Source organism: Giraffa tippelskirchi, chromosome 3 (assembly GCF_054371585.1).
Source record: "Giraffa tippelskirchi isolate mGirTip1 chromosome 3, T2T-mGirTip1v1.2.pri, whole genome shotgun sequence".
NCBI lineage: Eukaryota > Metazoa > Chordata > Mammalia > Artiodactyla > Giraffidae > Giraffa > Giraffa tippelskirchi.
This window is the reverse complement of record NC_137277.1, coordinates 71,661,534-71,680,553: the sequence shown is the minus strand read 5'-3', so window position 1 is coordinate 71,680,553 and position 19,020 is coordinate 71,661,534. Positions and strand designations below refer to the sequence as shown.

Below are 19,020 nucleotides of genomic sequence, written 5' to 3'. Positions count from 1 at the left end.
CATGTCAGTCAGAAGGGCCATTGAAAAAATCTACAAACAATAAATGCTGGAGAGGGTGGGGAAGCCTCTTACAGTGCTGACAGGAATGTAAGTTGGTATAGCCACTATGGAGAACAATATAGAAGTTCCTTAGAAAACTAAAAATAGAGCTACCATATGATCCAGCAATCCCACTCCTGGGCATATATCTGAAGGAAACTATAATTTGAAAAGATACATCCACTCCAGTGTTCACTGCAGTACTATTTACAATAGCCAGGATGTGGAAGCAGTCTAAATGTCCCTCGACAGATGAATGGATAAAGATGTGGTACATATATATAATGTGATATTAGTCATAAAAAAGAATGAAATGCTACATTTACAGCAACATGGATGGGCCTAGAGATTATAATGCTAAGTCAAGTAAGTCACAGAAAGAAAAATATCATATGATATCACTTATATGTGAAATCTAAAAAACTGATACAACATATTTACAAAACAGAAGCAGACTTACAGATTTAAAAAACAAATTTGTGGTTACCAAAGGGGAAAGTCTGGGGGGAGAGATAAAATTAGGAGTTTGGGATTAACATATACACACTACTATATATCTTCCCAGGTGGCTCAAATTGTAAAGAATCTACCTGCCAATGCAGGAGCCACAGAAGATGCAGATTTGATCCCTGGGTCGGGAAGATCCCCTGGAGGAGGAAATGGCAACCCACTACAGTATCCCTGCCTGGGAAATCCCATGGACAGAGAAGCCTGGTGGGCTATAGTCCATGGGGTTGCAAAGAATCAGACACAGCTGAGTGCGGACACTCGCTGACTACTACATATTAAATAGAAAACAGATAATCAACAAGAACTTGCTCTACAGCACAAGGAACGCTACTCAATACTCTATAATAACCTATATGGGATAAGAATCTGAAAAAGAATAGATAGATGTATAACTGATTCACTTTGTTGTATACCTTAAACATAACGTTATAAATCAACTATAAAGTGAAAGTGAAGTCACTCAGTCGTGTCCAACTCTTTGTGACCCCATGGACTGTAACCTACCAGGCTCCTCTGTCTATGGGATTATCGAGGCAAGAGTACTGGAGTGGGTTGCAACTTCCTTCTCCAGGCAATCTTCCTGACCCAGGGATTGAACCCGGGTCTCCTGCATTGCAGGCAGATTCTTTACCATCTGAGCCACCAGGGAAACCATAAATCAACTATATGCCAATATAAAGTAAAAGTTTAAAGAAAAATAGTTCTTCCACTTCCAGCTATAATGGATTAACAGTGGATTTATTCTCCCACCTGCTGCTACTGCTGCTGCTAAGTCGCTTCAGTCGTGTCTGACTCTGTGCGACCCCATAGACGGCAGCCCACCAAGCTCCCTCGTCCCTGGGATTCTCCAGGCAAGAACACTGGAGTGGGTTGCCATTTCCTTCTCCAATGCATGAAAGTGAAAAGTGAAAGTGAAGTCGCTCAGTCGTGTCCGACTCTTAGCAACCCCATGGACTGCAGCCTACCAGCCTCCCCTATTCCTGGGATTTTCCAGGCAAGAGTACTGGAGTGGGTTGCCATTGCCTTCTCTATTCTCCCACCTGAAACAACTTAAAAAAATAGAGTAGTCAAAATGTATTAAATAATATTTGAGCTAATTAAATATTGGTCAGTGAAGAGCAGTGATTCCCATAAGGGTAGGAAACAAGATTTCAGCCCTATATTCCGATCTGCTCCAGCACACCGACTGAAGGGAATTTCTACATTCAAACACAGGAAGAGGAGGCTCTGGAATTGCCCAGTGGTCTCCCTGAGTTTAGGAGAAAGCACATTCTCTGGAGGGGCCACAGTGGCTAGAGTATTCATGGCAGAGTAACAGAGTAGAGAGCTATACAGAAAGAGAGACCCAGAAATCTTCAGATGGCCTCAAGTCTTCAGCTTTGTATCGATTACTGCACACATGAGAGACTATTACTTAATTCTGGGTAAAGAACCACCTTAATGGGCTAAAGGGAAATAACAGTTAAAACACACGTAAAGCTGCAAGTATTTCTTGTCCCTAAATTTCAAAAACCTCCATTCATGGTGCACTGAGTAGTCAGAAAGTTTTTTTCATTTTTTTTCCTCAGCCCCGGGGGGGAAATTAACCATAGAGTAAACATTTCTCTGACTCTGCCTAACAAAGCCTGACAGCGAGATAACAAAAAACCAGATTGTTTGCAAGTAGTTAAACTGCAACTCAAACCAAAACTCAATATTATTTACAGGTAGACAGCATATGCAGCACTTAAGAAGATAAGATTCATAATATTAGCCGTTCAAATAAAAATTACAAGGCATGCAAACAACAGTAAAATATAATGAGAAGGCTCAAAATGACACAGAAAATAGAACTAACAGACAAGAAACTTTAAACTAAAATTTTAGCTGCATTCATATGTTCAAGAAACTAGAGAAAATATTGAGTGTGTTAAATAGAGAAAGAAGATAGAGACTCAAACTGAATTTCCACAGATGAAAACAACAATATTTGAGATGAAAAATACGCTAGAAGGGAGGATAAACGCATTGGACGTAGAAGAAGACAAGTAAATCTGAAGACATAATGATAGAAACTATGTATATTGAAACAGAAAAAAAAAACCCAAAGTATTATTTTTTTTGTCCTCATTTTTCAATTTTAAGTATTTTTAAGTGTACAACTTCATGCCACTAATTATATCTATATGTTTTTGCAGTCCTCACCCCAAGCAGAAATTCAGTATCCATTAAGTAATAACTCACCATTCATTCCTTCCTCCAGACTCTGTTAACCTCTATTCTACTTTCTTTTTCTATGAATTTGCCTACTGTAAATTAAATTCCTTGTAAGTAAAATTATACACTATTTGTTCTTTTTTATACCTGGCTTATTTCACTTAGTGTAATGATTTCAAATTCATTCCTGTAGCATGAATCAGAAATTCATTCATTTTACAGTCATGTATATTTAAATTCAGTTGCACATAAAAGAGTCAGTAGAGTGTTAGTTGCTCAGTTGTATCTGACTCTTTGAGACGCCATGGACTACAGACTGCCAGTCTCCTCTGTCCATGGAATTCTCCAGGCAAGAACACTAGAGTGGGTTGCCATTTCCTTCTCCGGGGGATCTTCCTGACCCAGAGGTTGAACATAGGTCTCCTGCTTTGCAGGTGGATTCTTTACCATCTGAGCCACCATATGATATTTTAGTATAAACATTTTGCTTTATTTCCTGGGATACTCTGAAGTTTACGCCTAAAAGAACTTTAAAAATATTACCAATATTTTGCAACAAGCACTATTCTGGAGACTCACCCAATTTCTGCTATTTATGCCATTCATAAGCCTTGGAAAGTAAAGAATGAGGTGATACTTAAAAATTGTTTTTATAGGATTCAAGGATGGGATACATGTTGGTGAGAAACATGAGTAGGAGAGAGAAAATGAGGTCAGCAGTAGGGGGGTGGCGGCACTGAGGGTGTGGTACAGAAGGGGGTCAATGGTGGTCTATGCTTAGTAATAAAAACACCGTCATGCTATATTATCATGATATATTATATTATATCATGCTGTATTGATGGATACTTTCACATTCCTGATGTTGAAATAACCCAATAAATAACATGCAATATCTATTCAGTCCAGAGAAAACTGTCTCCCCAGGACCAGTGGTCTACCAGATAGAACAACTTGGGATAGAAATATTGCAGCATTGGGACTTCTACTATGGAACATGGATCTCTTTTGTTTTTAAAATAATTAAAAATTGTGTTGTTCCAACTAAGAAAGAACATAGAATCCCAAAGGAAGGCCAGAAGAGAGGAATAGAGCAGATTTGACATGCATCCAATGCTTTTCTTACTGGTTTTGAAAAGAAGAAAATTAGAAATGACTAGGGTGCCCTAAGCCTATTGGTAGCTGAATCCTAGGTTCTGGTTCTACAAAGCATCTGCTACTTGGAGAAGTGAAGACAGGGAGAGAAGAGTAGTAGGAGGACTGGGCTCCCAGAGATGATACATCACACTAAGAAAGCACTCATTGAGGGTCGCAGAGACCCACGAGAGGTGGTCTAGCAGAAAGAGCACTCTCTGGAATAGCTTGCATTCTTTCTTCATTTTGGTGAGATATAATATGTAGAAATAAGGACTTCAATAGTCACCTCAAGTCTAGAATTCAGGTTTCTCCAAATGCACATGGTAACAATCAGAAATCATTATAGTACTGGAATATTTCTATAAAAATATAACATATTTAAAAGTATTTTTGTCTTTAAAAAGACAACTCTGCAACTTTAATTAGCAGAGTTAAATGTTTTAGATGGTAAACAAAAAAAGGGTGGCTGAAGACAGCCTTTTTTGAGAAAAGATGAGTTGGTCTGCAGTACAATTCTTAGACCTGGTGTACTAGCAAAGATAAACTGATACAATTAACTAATTTTTAACCAATACTATCATTGAACTTATTCAATTTACACCAACAAACAAGATTTTTTTTAAAACTCTATCCTGAGTACCTTCCTTTCCTTTTCATATTATCTCCTACTCCCCCACCCCACCTTTTGTGGGCAATGATGCTTATTTTCATTTTTTTCTTCTATTAAGTAGAGATGTCAGTTGAAATCTGTATTAAGAGTTTGTGACACTCAATTTAATAAACCAACAATTCCTAAAGAATCTATAGTACATCCACAGCTTGGTTCGATTGCTAGGAGTTCTGGGAATTAATAAAGCCTTTTCATCTTGGCTTTTTTTCCTCTAGTAGTTTGTCATCTGTCCAATTATGTTTTGAATTTGAATAGTATAGATAGCTAAGATCAGGTAATTAATTCTTAGGAAGAAGTGAATTAGTTTTATGAAAACTATGGTTTGATACAAAACCATTTCAAAGATTATTATTTTTAAATTTAGCAATACTGTTTATATTAGAAGATTCTAGGCACAGTAGTTGTTGTACAATCAATAAGAAAATAAAACCTAGAATTACGAACAAGCAAGCATCAGCTGATGGCATAATGCATTTGAACAAGACCACATTTCCCAAAAGGGTTTTGATCTAGTCATTGGAGATAAAACAAAACCTTAAGGATATAAAACTGTACAATTAAAAACAAAAAAACAAAACTTGCACAAGCCAGCATACCTAATAGAGAAAGGAACCAAGTTATTAATAGTAGACATATCATTAAAACTCTCTATTAAGACTTTATGGTTACCTGAATAAGACAAATTCGGCTTCCCCATATAACCGTTCAAACTGTTAAAAGCATATATTTTAAGGTTTTACTCTTAGATCTATAAAGTTAATTATATTCTTAGATCTACAGAGTTAAGTATTTGTATTCATATTAAGAGTATTTCATCTCTGTTGATGCCTAAGGATACTTTGTATCATTTTATTAACCCATATGCCCCTAATTAAAATTTCACACACCAATACATTTTCAGAGATTATTTTCCCTTCAATTTAAAGATTAGATAAAATATAGATTATATGTCTTAAAATTATCATGCACTGGAATGATATATATATATGTGTGTGTATATATATATACAACATATATATATATAAAAGAATTCTACAACTGTTTTATGAAAGGATTTTGCTAGTTTGAAAACCTCAGCAATATCTCAAAATGGACACAATTTTAACCTCTGATATAAATATTATGCTTTTACACATAAACTATGACTCTTGGGGCTGCATGTTTCCTGCTTGGGTTCTGCCCTGTGTATTTACATTATCACAAATATACAAAGTCATTTTGTGACTAATTTCCAGAGCACTGAGTCACAGTGTGGCTGTTGCTTATCTTTTCTTTTTTTTTCCTGCACAGCACTGCTCTTGCTTTCATTTTTCATTAATACTCATACAAATAAGCATTTTACATAAATAATTTTTTGTTTCATTATAGTTCTGTGGTTGTATATTTCTATATTATGTGCTTTCCTTTACTACCAGAAGCTAAGTTTAATACCATTTTATAAGCAACCAGAATATGACAGTACATCATATTAGGTATGTAACCTATTGCTTTAATTCATATAATTATACTTTATATAGTGCAATCCTATCTATTCTTATTTTAGTATCTTAGAATATGAGCTTTTGTCTTTGAAGACTTGTAAAATACTTCCTTAATATTTTGAGATTAGTTAATGCTGGAATGAAATAGACAACAAGAATTCTGTTTATACCTTATTTTAAACATCACCAATTGATGGCAATGAAAGAATTTTCTTTAAACATAAGACTATCGGTGTCTTATTGTATTTCTTTATATGCTACTAAATAATATTTAAAGATTAAAAAAAATCTTCAGAAAATTCCAATAAAAACACAATTAGTAAAGAATTGCCAATCCAAGCTTAAAATTATAAACAAGGGTACATCTCACCAACTTTAAAAAACATGATATATTTGCTTAAAATTCAATGCAAAATGATGAGAATTTAGTTTTGCATTGCAATCAGTTTATTTACAGAGAAGGGTCAATTTTCATTGTAGGGTTATAGACAATGGTCCTTTCCTACAAGTCTTTGCCTCTCAGCACCCTGCTTTTCCCCCAGGAAAAAGAAATAAAGGTTATTTCCCATGGGCTAGAAAGTATATTGCCAGGTACTCACGAGTAAAATCTCTGAAGAAAGTTCTTAGAAAGATTTTTTCAAAGCAGAATTGAGGTCATTTTGTTTTCCCTTCCTTGCATCGAAGAGAGAATTTATCTTTTCTACTTCTTCTTTTAAACAGATGGAGAAACTGGGGAGTGGAGAATAATGAAAGAAATGCAATCTGATCCTGCCCGTAGTGAAAGGGCGAGGTAAGAATTTGACTTTTATCCAGCCCAAAGTCGCTCTCGGAGCAAAGAAGAGCCTCGGAGATCACCCGCCGCTGGGAACAGCCACGCTTCCTGTTTAGGTCACTGCAACTCTCTTTAGGCTAATTTCCCCAAACTATTCAAAAGCCTTTTCTATTATGGAGGAAACAAAGGAATCAGCTGACACTAAGATTTCAAAATTACCATTTCTTTTACTTTCCAAGATTCTTTTTGTAATTAGTTTTAAAAATCCACTTCTTCCTCCTTGTGCTATATATTCTAAAATTTTACGTATTTGTCATTACATTGTTACTTAATAAAGTGAGCCTTTTTAGCACTTTATTTCTCTTCTAGTTATTTCATCTACATTGTCATTATATTTATAAAAAATCTGAGGGCTGCTGAAATTCCCTTTGATTAGAGAGCCAATATAATGTATTGTCAGCTGTAGACTGATGGGCTTCCCAGATGGCACAGAGGTAAAGAATCTGCCTGCCAATGCAGGGGACACAAGAAACTCAGGTTTGATCCCTGAGTCAGGAAGATCCCTTGGAGTAGGAAACGGCAACCCAACTCCAGTACTGTAACTTTAAAATTCCATGGACAGAGGAGCCTGGCAGGCTGCAGTCCATGGGATCACAAAGTCATCCATATACGACTGGGAAACTGACTGTTAAAGACTGCTAGGCTGTAAACCCTGCCTCAGCTACTTACTAACTTTGTAAGTTTAGTTAATTATTTAAACTCTCTCTGCCTCAGTTTATTTTTCCCTAATATAATAACAGCAAAAGTTTCTAAGATTGATAAGTAGTAAACAGATTAATACATGTACATTAATACATGTAAGTATACATATAAAGCAGTTCAGTTCAGTTCAGTTGCTCTTCGCGACCCCATGAACTGCAGCATGCCAGGCTTCCCTGTCCATCACCAACTCCTGGAGCTTGCTCAAACTCAAGTCCAACGAGTCGGTGATGCCATCCAACCATCTCATCCTCTGTCAACCCGTTCTCCTCCTGCCTTCAATCTTGCCCAGCATCAGGGTCTTTTCCAGTGAGTCAGTTCTTCACATCAAGTGGCCAAAGTACTGGAGCTTCAGCGTTAGCATCAGTCCTTCCAATGAATATTCAGAACTGATCTCCTTTAGGATGGACTGGTTGGAACTCTTTGCAGTCCAAGGGACTCTCAGGAGTCTTCTCCAACATCACAGTTCAAAAGCATCAATTCTTCGATGCTCAGTCTTCTTTATGGTCCAACTTTCACATCCATACGTGACTACTGGAAAAGCCATAACTTGGACAAGACAGACCTTTGTTGGTATAGTAATGTCTCTGCTTTTTAATATGTTGTCTAAGTTGGTCATAGCTTTTCTCCCAAGGAGCAAGCGTCTTTTAATTTCATGGCTGCAGTCACCATCCACAGTGATTTTGGAGCCCAAGCAAATAAAGTCAGCCACTGTTTCCACTGTTTCCCTGCCTATTTGCCGTGAAGTGATGGGACCGGATACCATGATCTTAGTTTTCCGAATGTTCCGTTTTAAGCCAGGTTTTTCACTCTCCTCTTTCACTTTCATGAAGAGGCTCTTTAGTTCTTCACTTTCTGCTATAAGGGGGATGTCATCTACATATCTGAGGTTATTGATATTTCTTCTGGAAATCTTGATTCCAGCTTGTGCTTCATTCAGCATGGCATTTTGCATGACATACTCTGCATATAAGTTAAATAAGCAGGGTGACAATATACAGCCTTGACGTACTTCTTTCCCAACTTGGAACCAGTCTGTTGTTCGATGTCCGGTTCTAACTGTTGCTTCTTGACTTGCGTACAGAGTCTCAAGAGGCAAGTAAGGTGGTCTGCTATTGCCATCTCTTGAAGGATTTTCCCCAGTTTGTTGTGATCCACACAGTAAAAGGTTTAGCATAGTCAATGAAGCAGAAGTAGATGTTTTTCTGGAATTCTCTTGCTTTTTCTATGATCGAATGGATGTTGGCATGGGCTCCAAACATAGCAAACCTTCAGTAGATGTTTATCATGTTTATTGCTGTTGTTTACATCATAATTATTATTTTAAATGGTATGTAAGTATTTAAAGACATCACTCACCTTGCTCTGCTGTATGTCTTTATTACTGAACTTAACCCTTAGTATTTCTGTAATGGAATTACGATCATATCAGACTAAGATCACTAGATATTTCATAAGATGGAAGAATCTACTTTGCCATGATGGCTGAAGCCACCTGATTAGAAAATTCATCCGTTTCTTGTTTTTTCCATCTCTGAGTGTCTTTGTGTCTTGATGTTTTCTGGCTTCTTTCCTTTGACTTCTGGGTAAGAGGTTGTTACCAACTCCAACTCATACCACAGGACAGGCAATAAATCAAAAGTTAATTTTCTGAGGTAAGAAATAGTGACCTTATTCGGAAATCTAAGATGGGGGGCTCATATTCCAAAGAAACATCTTTCCTGCATTTGAGTTCAGACTTCTTTTATACTAAAAGGGAAGGGCGTTAAGTCAAACATTTCCTGATTCTGGTCAGTCTCTGGAGGGGTTGTGTTAATTTTTTCCTGCTGCAGTCATTCACAGGTGGACTGCTCAGGATGTTTTCTTGTGAGCTAAACAAAGGTATTTTAGCTTAATGCTCATTACGTGGGAGGCAAGGTTCCCAGAGATTGGCCATTGTGTATAATTTAATCTTATAGGCAACATCCGTTTAGTGATTAATTTGTAATAGAATACAAAGGTTCTTCACTATTACAAGGTAACTTTTCCTCTTGTGTGTTTTTACTATTTATTGAGTAATTTTTAGATGTCTGTCACCAAAATTACCTCTTTTAATTCTCACAACCAGATTGTGAAGAAAGCCCTCTCTGCATGACCTTTGAATACAGTTTGTGGAGCTGATTCAAATCATGCAGTCTGACTTCAGAGTACAGATATTTAAATGCTCTTCTGTGTTTCTTTTTCACCCATTTTCTGGATTTCATACCATAACAAAACTCTGCTGTGTGTTGAAAGTTTGTTATTCACAAAGTTAATAGAACTTTTTCTTTTAACAAAGTTAAAAGAACTTTGTAGCATAATGATTACCCTTTATTACCTGTTGCAGCTCAAGCACATTCAGTGTTCCTGTCTTTCTTAGACAGTTAAGAAAAGTTGCTGTTCTTGGACTGGAATGGACATTATTCATTTTTGGTCAATCTACAGGCCCTACTCAGGTAGCGGTAAACTCAGCAGATTAGATTTCCTTTTAGGAAACTTGTACTAAGAGCTATAGAAAAAAGTATACAGTGGTAGGGTCTTGACTAAAAAGCCAAGATAGAGGAAGTGCTGACAGCCACAATGGTGAGGCTGAGATGATTATGTGGAGAAAGCTAGCTGAGAGAGAATGTTGAAAAGGATGAAGGAAGAGGATGAGTGACCTCTGAGAGAGAAACAGGGAAAGAATGAAACCAAGAGCAAGACAGAGAGATGAGACAGTGATACCTGAGTTCTACAGTAACAGTCCTTCCCCAGGCCTAATTCAGATTTTTTTTAAGTACTCAAGAACATGTGTGTGTGTGTGTGTGTGTGTGCGTGTGCACGCACAGGCACACACTCAGTCACTCAATCACATTTGACTCTTTGTGATCCTACAGACTGTAGCCCGCCAGGCTCCTCTGTCCATGGAATTTTCCAGGCAAGAATATTGGAACGGGTTGTCATTTCCTGCTCCAGGGGATCTGCCTGACCCAGGAATCAAACCAGCATCCCTTGAGTCTCCTGCATTGTCAGGCAGATTCTTCACTTCATATACTCTTGTAATAAACCTACTTTTCCCCTAAGGTCATTTAAGAAATCTCTTTTTCTTACTATGTAAAGAACTCTATCTGAATGAGCTACAGTTGAGCTGAAATTGTTTCCCCAATGAACACTGATTTCACATTTAAGTTGCATTTGTTTCCCAAGTAATTTATACACACGCGGGTATTCTTGTGCTCAACACAATACAGGAACTTGATGTAAACTATTGTTAAGATTAGCCAACCTGACCTTGTCACTTAAGGCCTCTGTGGACTCAGCTTTTCTCTCCCTGAGGCTTGGGTGACCTCTTTTTTGAGGTCTTATTACAAGTCTGCCTTTCTAGTGTGTACAACTCTTCAGTCAAAATTGTATGGATAAAAGATTTTTCTCACCAACAATTTGACTATGTGCCATTGTATCTTTAAGTGCTTTGTGTTTAATCATTATTTGGCTGTTCCAAGTACCCACTAAATACTAGACATTCTCCTTTTCATTTCTCACCACACATTTAATTTTTCCTTTCCAACACTCATACAATCCAAATAACATTTCAGATTTGTATGAGCTTTATCAGAAGTTTATGAGTTTTATGATTCTTTACTTATTTTTCATTTTCTCTGCCAGATGATGCACATGTCCTACATAAAGGTCACTCTTTAAAACTGGCTAACAGTAAAGGTGACCCAGAAAGGGGACTGAAAATAAATCCTTTCTTGATAAAAGAAATAAAGGCTTTGGGACTCTGTTATCAAGCATAACTTAGGAAGAGATAAATAATATACTCCCTACCCCTTTACCTTCTTCTCTTAAAGATATGTTATCTTGACCACATATGTATTATTATGTTATATAACCTTGGACACTAGACTAAATTAGACCCCCAGACTCCATGCTCTCAGTCTCCCCAGTGTTCTGTGTTCCTTTTCATCCTATGTACTTCACTGAATAATATGAAGTAGTTTGGAGAGAATGCTTTCTGGAAATTTACTGATGTTAAAGCAGCAGTACAAACAAAATTAAGCAACAATCAACTTCAAATATGTTGCAGATTAAACTTAATTCTTATTAAGTAATACAGTAATACAAGTCTTTCCAGAAATGTTATGGTCACAAGCTGATTCCATCTGTAGGAAAACAAGTTCTCAAATTAGGTTAAATTTTTACATGGAACTCAAAACAAATGCATGCATGCAAACATAAGTACTGGAATCATCATGTTATTTTGTTTTATTTGATTCATATTTCTTATTAATATGATATTCCTTACCCAGTTTAAAATGAGAATAATCAATTATTGAGAAGTAGTGGTAATATGTACTATCATAAAGTCATAATTGATGTATAATCAGCCCTCTCAGGAGAGTCTCCACAGGAATTTCAGTGATAAATCACATTATCAACAGGTGGACCTCTTGAGTAAGTGATTTTTCCCTCATCAGGCAAAACATATAGACTAAGAGAGTTGGGAAAGCTAATCATTGTATCATGTGTTTAGGCATTGCACTTGACAATAAATTATTTCTACTTATGATATTTTTAAAGTATATGTAATGTCTCAGAGGAAAAATAAAATAAGTTGAATTCCTAGATATTTCTTTATGGTTTTTTTAGAATCAGATAGTCTATTAAATGGCCTGGTGATTTTACTTTGAGACTTCACTTTAATTCATGTATTTTTTTCCTAATCACTTTTAGTTTGCTTAACTCCTTCTGTGAGAACTTGGGAAGTATAACTCTTGTTTCTTCCTGTCCCTCCCTAATTCTATGTGAAAGGTAAAAATTTGGACAGGGTCCTCTGGCCCAGGTTGCTTTTTCATCCTTTCTGGGAATGTTTTTGAGAGAAAAAGTCCAGATAGTCCTCCTGTAAGATGCGATCTGATAAGCAGTGAGATAAAGTCTCACATTTTCCAGGGTCTTATCCCTGGTTCTGCCATGAATGAAATGCACCCAGTAATGAAGAAAGCATTTGTCTGCTCACCAAATAGTCTTTTAAAGTTCAAGTTTTGTTAGTAGAATGATAAAGTCATTATGTACCCCAAACTATTCTGTTATTTTAACTAAATGTACTCCTTTGATTTTTGTATCAACTCTATGATAGCACAAAGAGTGTTTTAAAAAATTACAAAGAATAAGTCCAACTCCAGAATCCTTGAGTTTGACAATTATGCCATTCACAATTGTTGCCTCATTGAATTTTTTTTTTAAGACCAAGGATTCCTTTTTCATTACAGGATGGATGGGATCATTATTGTTGTTATTGTTCAGTCGCTAAGTTGTGTCCAACTCTTTGAGACCCCATGAGCTGCAGCATGCCAGGCTTCCCTGTCCTTCATTGTCTCTCTGAGTTTGCTCAAACTCATGTCCATTGAGACAGTGATGCCATCCAACCATCTCATTCTTTGCCGCCGTCTTCTCCTCTTTTCCTCAATCTTTCCTAGCATAAGGGTCTTTTCCAATGAGTCGGCTCTTCACATCACGTGGCCAAAGTATTGGAGTTTCAGATTGAGCATCAGTCCTTCCAATGAATATTCAGGGATCATTATAGATGTATATGGGTTTTCCTGGTGACTCAGCTGGTAAAGAATTAACCTGCAATGCAGGAGACCCCTGTTTGACTCCTGGGTCTGGAAGAGACACTGGAGAGAGGATAGGCTACCCATTCCAGTATTCTTAGGCTTCCCTGGTGGTTCATCTGGTAAAGAATCCACCTGCAATGCAGGAGATCTGGGTTTGATCCCTGGGTTGGGAACATCCCCTGGAGGAGGGCATGGCAACCCACTCCAGTATTCCTGCCTAGAAAATTCCATGGACAGAGGAGCCTGGTGGGCTACCGTCCATGGGGTCACAAAGAATCAGACACGGCTGAGCAAATTTCTGTTCACTTCACATAGGTGTACATAGATGTGGCTGGGTGAACACAAACAGAGAAAAGACCATGGAATGAAGAAGCAAAAATGCAGAGAATAAATTTCTAGTCCAGCTCCTAAGGGAGATTAACCAGTACTGAGCTCACTGGCATCTCAGTAAATACTCCTTTTTTAGGAAATCTGCCTGGAGACCCTTTCCAAAGAAAGTCAAATCTCAGACGTCAAGAGAAGGAAGTGATCTTGACTTACATAGATAGCTTCTACCTGCTTGTTCCTTCACTTAAATGTTAAGCCTTGAAGTTGATACTTTTATCAATGTTGTGTTTTACCCTTTAATCTTCTAGACTTTAATTGCTTTGCCTCTACATATTTTCTAGATTTAAAACTCATTTTATGCTTTTAGTTTTTTGGTCCTTTTAATTATTATGTAATACTATTATTCTTAATCATTCCTCTGATTTATATTACTTGTATTACTAATCCCATCTATAATATTTTAGCTAGTTTTGTTATTTTTAGTGTTATTTTAATTTCAATGAAAGTATTTATCATAAAGTATTATTATTTTTACCATATTGATGAAGATATAATGTATGATGCCCGTGGATGTGAATATAGCATGGTGTCAACTAGGAAAGTTGAGTCTTTATTTCCTTCAAGTTAATAAAGCAGCAAGCTCTCAGTCCGCTAGGACAGACTATCCTCTTTTAACCAAAGTGGGATTCAGTGACTCTAAGATCACCACATTGATTAATTTGATAGGCCCATGGAAGGAAATTATTTCCAACCACTGGCTTACCTATACTGCCAGGATAGACACCGACAAATTGCATGAAAAGTCCATCTTCTCACAGCACAAACTTTCATTCTGAACCTCCCAGAAAGCTTGTGTGTGCAGATAGCTAAGTTTTATTTTGGTCTGCATTACCAACATCTACATATTAATTCACCTTCTTTATTGACTGGGTTTGAGGGATCGTTACTTATAATGCAAAACATCTCTCATTGATTAAGAATGATAAGGAAAGTTTGCCTCAGAATTATTCTTATATCTCCATTCCTATAGTTTTAGATAGAGGGAGCTAATTCCTTGATAGATTCTGCTCTCAGAGAGCCTAGATGATTAGATAATGTGATCCTGCCCAGAATTTAAAAGTATAGGAGACAAGCTACCATCTCAATCTCTCCTTCATTGTAATCTTAGCTTCAGTTCAGTTCAGTCGCTCAGTTGTGTCTGACTCTTTGCAACCCATTGAACCCTAGCACGCCAGGCCTCCCTGTGCATCACCAATTCCCGGGGTTCACCCAAACCCATGTCCATTGAGTAGGTGATAGCATCCAACCATATTATCCTCTGTCGTCCCCTTCTTCTCCTGCCCTCAATCTTTCCCAGCATCAGGTTATTTTCCAATGAGTCAGCTCTTCGTATCAGGTGGCCAAAGAATTAGAGGTTCAGCTTCAACATCAGTCCTTCCAGTGAACACCCAGGACTGATCTCCTTTAGGATGGGCTGGTTGGATCTCCTTGCAGTCCAAGGGACTCTCAAGAGTCTTCTCCAACACCACAGTTCAAAAGTATCAATTCTTCAGCACTCAGCATTCTTTATAGTCCAACTCTCACATCCATACGTGACCACTGGAAAAACCATATCCTTGATTAGACGGACCTTTGTTGGCAAATTAATGACTCTGCTTTTTAATATGCTGTCTCGGTTGGTCATAACTTTCTTTCCAAAGAGTAAGCGTCTTTTAATTTCATGGCTGCAATCACCAACTGCAGTGATTCTGGAGCCCAGGAAAATAGTCAGCCACTGTTTCCACTGTCTCCCCATTTAACTGCCATGAAGTGATGGGACAGGATGCCATGGTCTTAGTTTTCTGAATGTTGAGGCTTAAGCCAACTTTTTCACTCTTGTCTTTCACTTTCATCAAGAGGCTCTTTAGTTCTTCTTCACTTTCTGCCGTAAAAGTGGTGTCATCTGCTTATCTGAGGTTATTGATATTTCTCCCAGAAATCTTGATTCCAGCTTGTGCTTCTTCCAGCTCAGTGTTTCTCATGATGTACTTTGCATATAAGTTAAACAAGTAGGCTGACAATATACAGCCTTGATGTACTCCTTTTCCTATTTGGAACCAGTCTGTTGTTCCATGTCCAATTCTAACTGTTGCTTCCTGACCTGCAAAAAGGTTTCTCAAGAGGCAGGGCAGGAGGTCTGGTATTCCCATTTCTTTAAGAATTTTCCACAGTCTATTGAGATGCAAACAGTCAAAGGTTTTGGTATAGTCAATGAAGCAGAGATAGATGTTTTTCTGGAACTCTGTTGCTTTTTTGATGATCCAGGAGATGTTGGCAATTTGATCTCTGGTTCCTCTGCCCTTTCTAAAACCAGCTTGAACATCTGGAAATTCACAGTTCATGTATTGCTGAACCCTGGCTTGGAGAATTTTAAGCATTACCTTACTAGCATGTGAGATAAGTGCAATTGTGCGGTAGTTTGAGCATTCTTTGGCATTGCCTTTCTTTGGGATTAGAATGAAAACTGACCTTTTCCAGTCCTGTGGCCACTGCTGAGTTTTCCAGGTTTGCTGGCATATTGAGTGCAGCACTTTCACAGCATCATCTTTCAGGATTTGAAACAACTCAACTGGAATTCCATCACCTCTACTAGCTTTGTTTGTAGTGATGCTTCCTAAGGCTCACTTACTTCACATTCCAGGATGTCTGGCTCTAGGTGAGTAATCACACCATCGTGATTATCTGGGTTGTAAAGATCTTTTTTGTACAGTTCTTCTGTGTATCCTTGCCACCTCTTAATATCTTCTGCTTCTGTTAGGTCCCTATCATTTCTGTCCTTTATCGAGTCCATCTTTGCATGAAATGTTCCCTCGGTATCTCTAATTTTCGTGAAGAGATCTCTACTCTTTACCATTCTATTGTTTTCCTCTATTTCTTTGCACTGATCGCTGAGGAAGGCTTTCTTATCTCTCCTTGCTATTCTTTGGAACTCTGCATTCAAATGCGTATATCTTTCCTTTTCTCCTTTGCTTTTCACTTCCCTTATTGTTACAGTTATTTGTAAGGCCTCCTCAGACAGCCATTTTGCTTTTTGCATTTCTTTTTCTTGGGGATCGTCTTGATTCCTGTCTCCTGTACAACGTCACGAACCTCTGTCCATAGTTCTTCAGGCACTCTGTCTATCAGATCTAGTTCCTTAAATCTATTTGTCACTTCCACTGTATAGTCATAAGGGATTTGATTTAGGTCATACCTGAATGGTCTAGTGGTTTTCTCCACTTTCTTCAATTTCAATCTGAATTTGGCAATAAGGAGTTCATGATCTGAGCCACAGTCAGCTCCTGGTCTTGTTTTTGTTGACTGTATAGAGCTTCTCCATCTTTGGCTGCAAAGAATATAATCAATCTTATTTTGGTGTTGACCAACTGATAATGTCCTTGTGTAGAGTCTTCTCTTGTGTTGTTGGAAGAGGGTGTTGGCTATGACCAGTGGGTTCTCTTGGCAAAACTCTATTAGCCTTTTCCCGGCTTCATGCTGTCCTCCAAGGCCAAATTTGCCTGTTACTCCAGGTGATTCTTGACTTCCTACTTTTGCATTCCAGTCCCCTGTAATGAAAAGGACATCTGTTTTGGGTGTTAGTTCTAGAAAGTCTTGAGGTCTTCATAGAACTGTTCTACTTCAGCTTCTTCAGTGTTACTGGTGGGGGCATAGACTTGGAATACCATGATATTGAATGGTTTGCCTTGGAAACCATAGTCTATTGTATGAAAAAGATAGATTTCTTGCTCAGAGAACATGGAACTATTTGTGGTTAATTACTGCCCTCTGTTGGCAGCATGTTATATGTCTTCATTTATTGTAAGTTCTTATTTAAGGTTAGAGTTAATCTCATCAATAAGATGAATAATTAAACCCCAGAGAATGGAAGTGCCTTGTCCAAACAGTGTGGCTTCTTAATGGCAAGGATGGAATGAGACCCCAGGTACCATGACCTACCATCAGTCTTGGGTTGACTAAATTGAAAACTGCAATTATCTTTTTTGCCAGAGAATGTTTTTAATTTCCAGAGTCAGAAACAGAATTTACAAGAGTCAAAGGAATTTAAAAAATTATTTTATTTTAAAACTTCAAATAAGACATTTGTTCAGGTTAAAAATAAATCATACAAGAAAGGAAATTAAGAAGAGAAAAATAAACATCTTTCACTCTTCATCTGATTCCACTCCCAGAGATTGCCACTATTAACTGTTTCTTTGTCATTCTGGAAATTATGTGTGTGTGTGTGTTCAAAATTGAAGTACTGTTCTCCAGCTTTTTACAAAAGGAAAACATATTTTAGAGTTTATTCTATATTACTTCACATAGATATAACTCATTTTTTAATATGACAGTTTTATTGACACTTCTAAGGGTTACAGACAAATTTAGAATGTTCTTATTTGGGGCTGCCTGACATTTCTAATAATTAATTTAGATTGTGCATCTCTTCTTGGACTCTTACAGAAGTGAGACGGTTTTGTTCTCATTTCATCGGTGATATTTGATTTGGGTCTGTTTTATTACTGATGACTGATGTTAACTTGATCACTTGATCAAAGTGTTGTCTGCAGTCCTCTCTGTTGTGAGCTCCCCAGTTTTTCTGCTTCTCTGCACAGATAGGATTTGAGTGGCAGAAATGCTCAGCAAAGGGACACAATCAAAATAATTACCTTGTCATAACCTTTCTCTCAGGTAACAAGAAGAGTAGATATTAGATGCTAAATATCATTTTCTCAAAGTGCCGAGTGTCCATTTTCTGGCTTCTTGTTTAATTCTAATTTCTCTTTCTGGAAAAAATACACAAATTAGTGAAGTATCTGCAATAGTTGCTCTTGGAGTTTGAGGAATGTTTTGTTATACTAAACAATACATGTGAACTCTGAACTTTTTTTTGTGTGAGAGTATACATGACACATGGGGTGTAATAATAATCTCTTTATTGACAATTAGATGAACATTGGACACCACAAATGCTGACATTGTTTTCTCAAAGGTTTTAATAAAGCAATCAGATTTTTAAAAATTACACTAAAATTTGTCATGTAAATTTCTATTTTAAGTTGTGATATTCATTAAAACTCTTCACTTTGCATTTGTATTATAATAAATAATTTTGATTGCTTCAGAGGAAAAAGTCTAAAAAAATAAAAATTTTTAATGCTTTAATTTAATTTACATTTTGGACAAAATATTTCAAATTGCAGCATAGCAAAATTATGTGATAATCTTGATGACCACATAATTATTAATTTTTCTGAAATAAAGGCAAGAAAGATCAATAGTATGGAATAAATATATACTTATAAATTATGTAATTAGCTTATTATTCAATTATGCATCACTCACTAATTAACCGAATGTCCAATATACACAATAATAATTCAACTGGAATGTCTTACAATTTTGTCAGCTTTTGGCCATATAAAAATTACAACTTTACAACGTATCTTACAACTTCATCTTTATGATGTGTATTTGTTTAAGCAGGATAGAAGA

General features: G+C 37.0%; 1 protein-coding gene across 1 annotated transcript in view; it reads right to left on the bottom strand.

Moving 5' to 3' along the window:
- TFPI (tissue factor pathway inhibitor) overlaps positions 1–6,919 on the bottom strand; it is a 75,411-nt gene extending 68,492 nt beyond the window's left edge. The window contains exon 1 of the mRNA XM_081579433.1: positions 6,633–6,919. The gene's annotated coding sequence lies outside the window, so the exon portion shown is untranslated. The remainder of the gene's footprint in view (positions 1–6,632) is intronic.
- Positions 6,920–19,020: the final 12,101 nt, after the last annotated feature.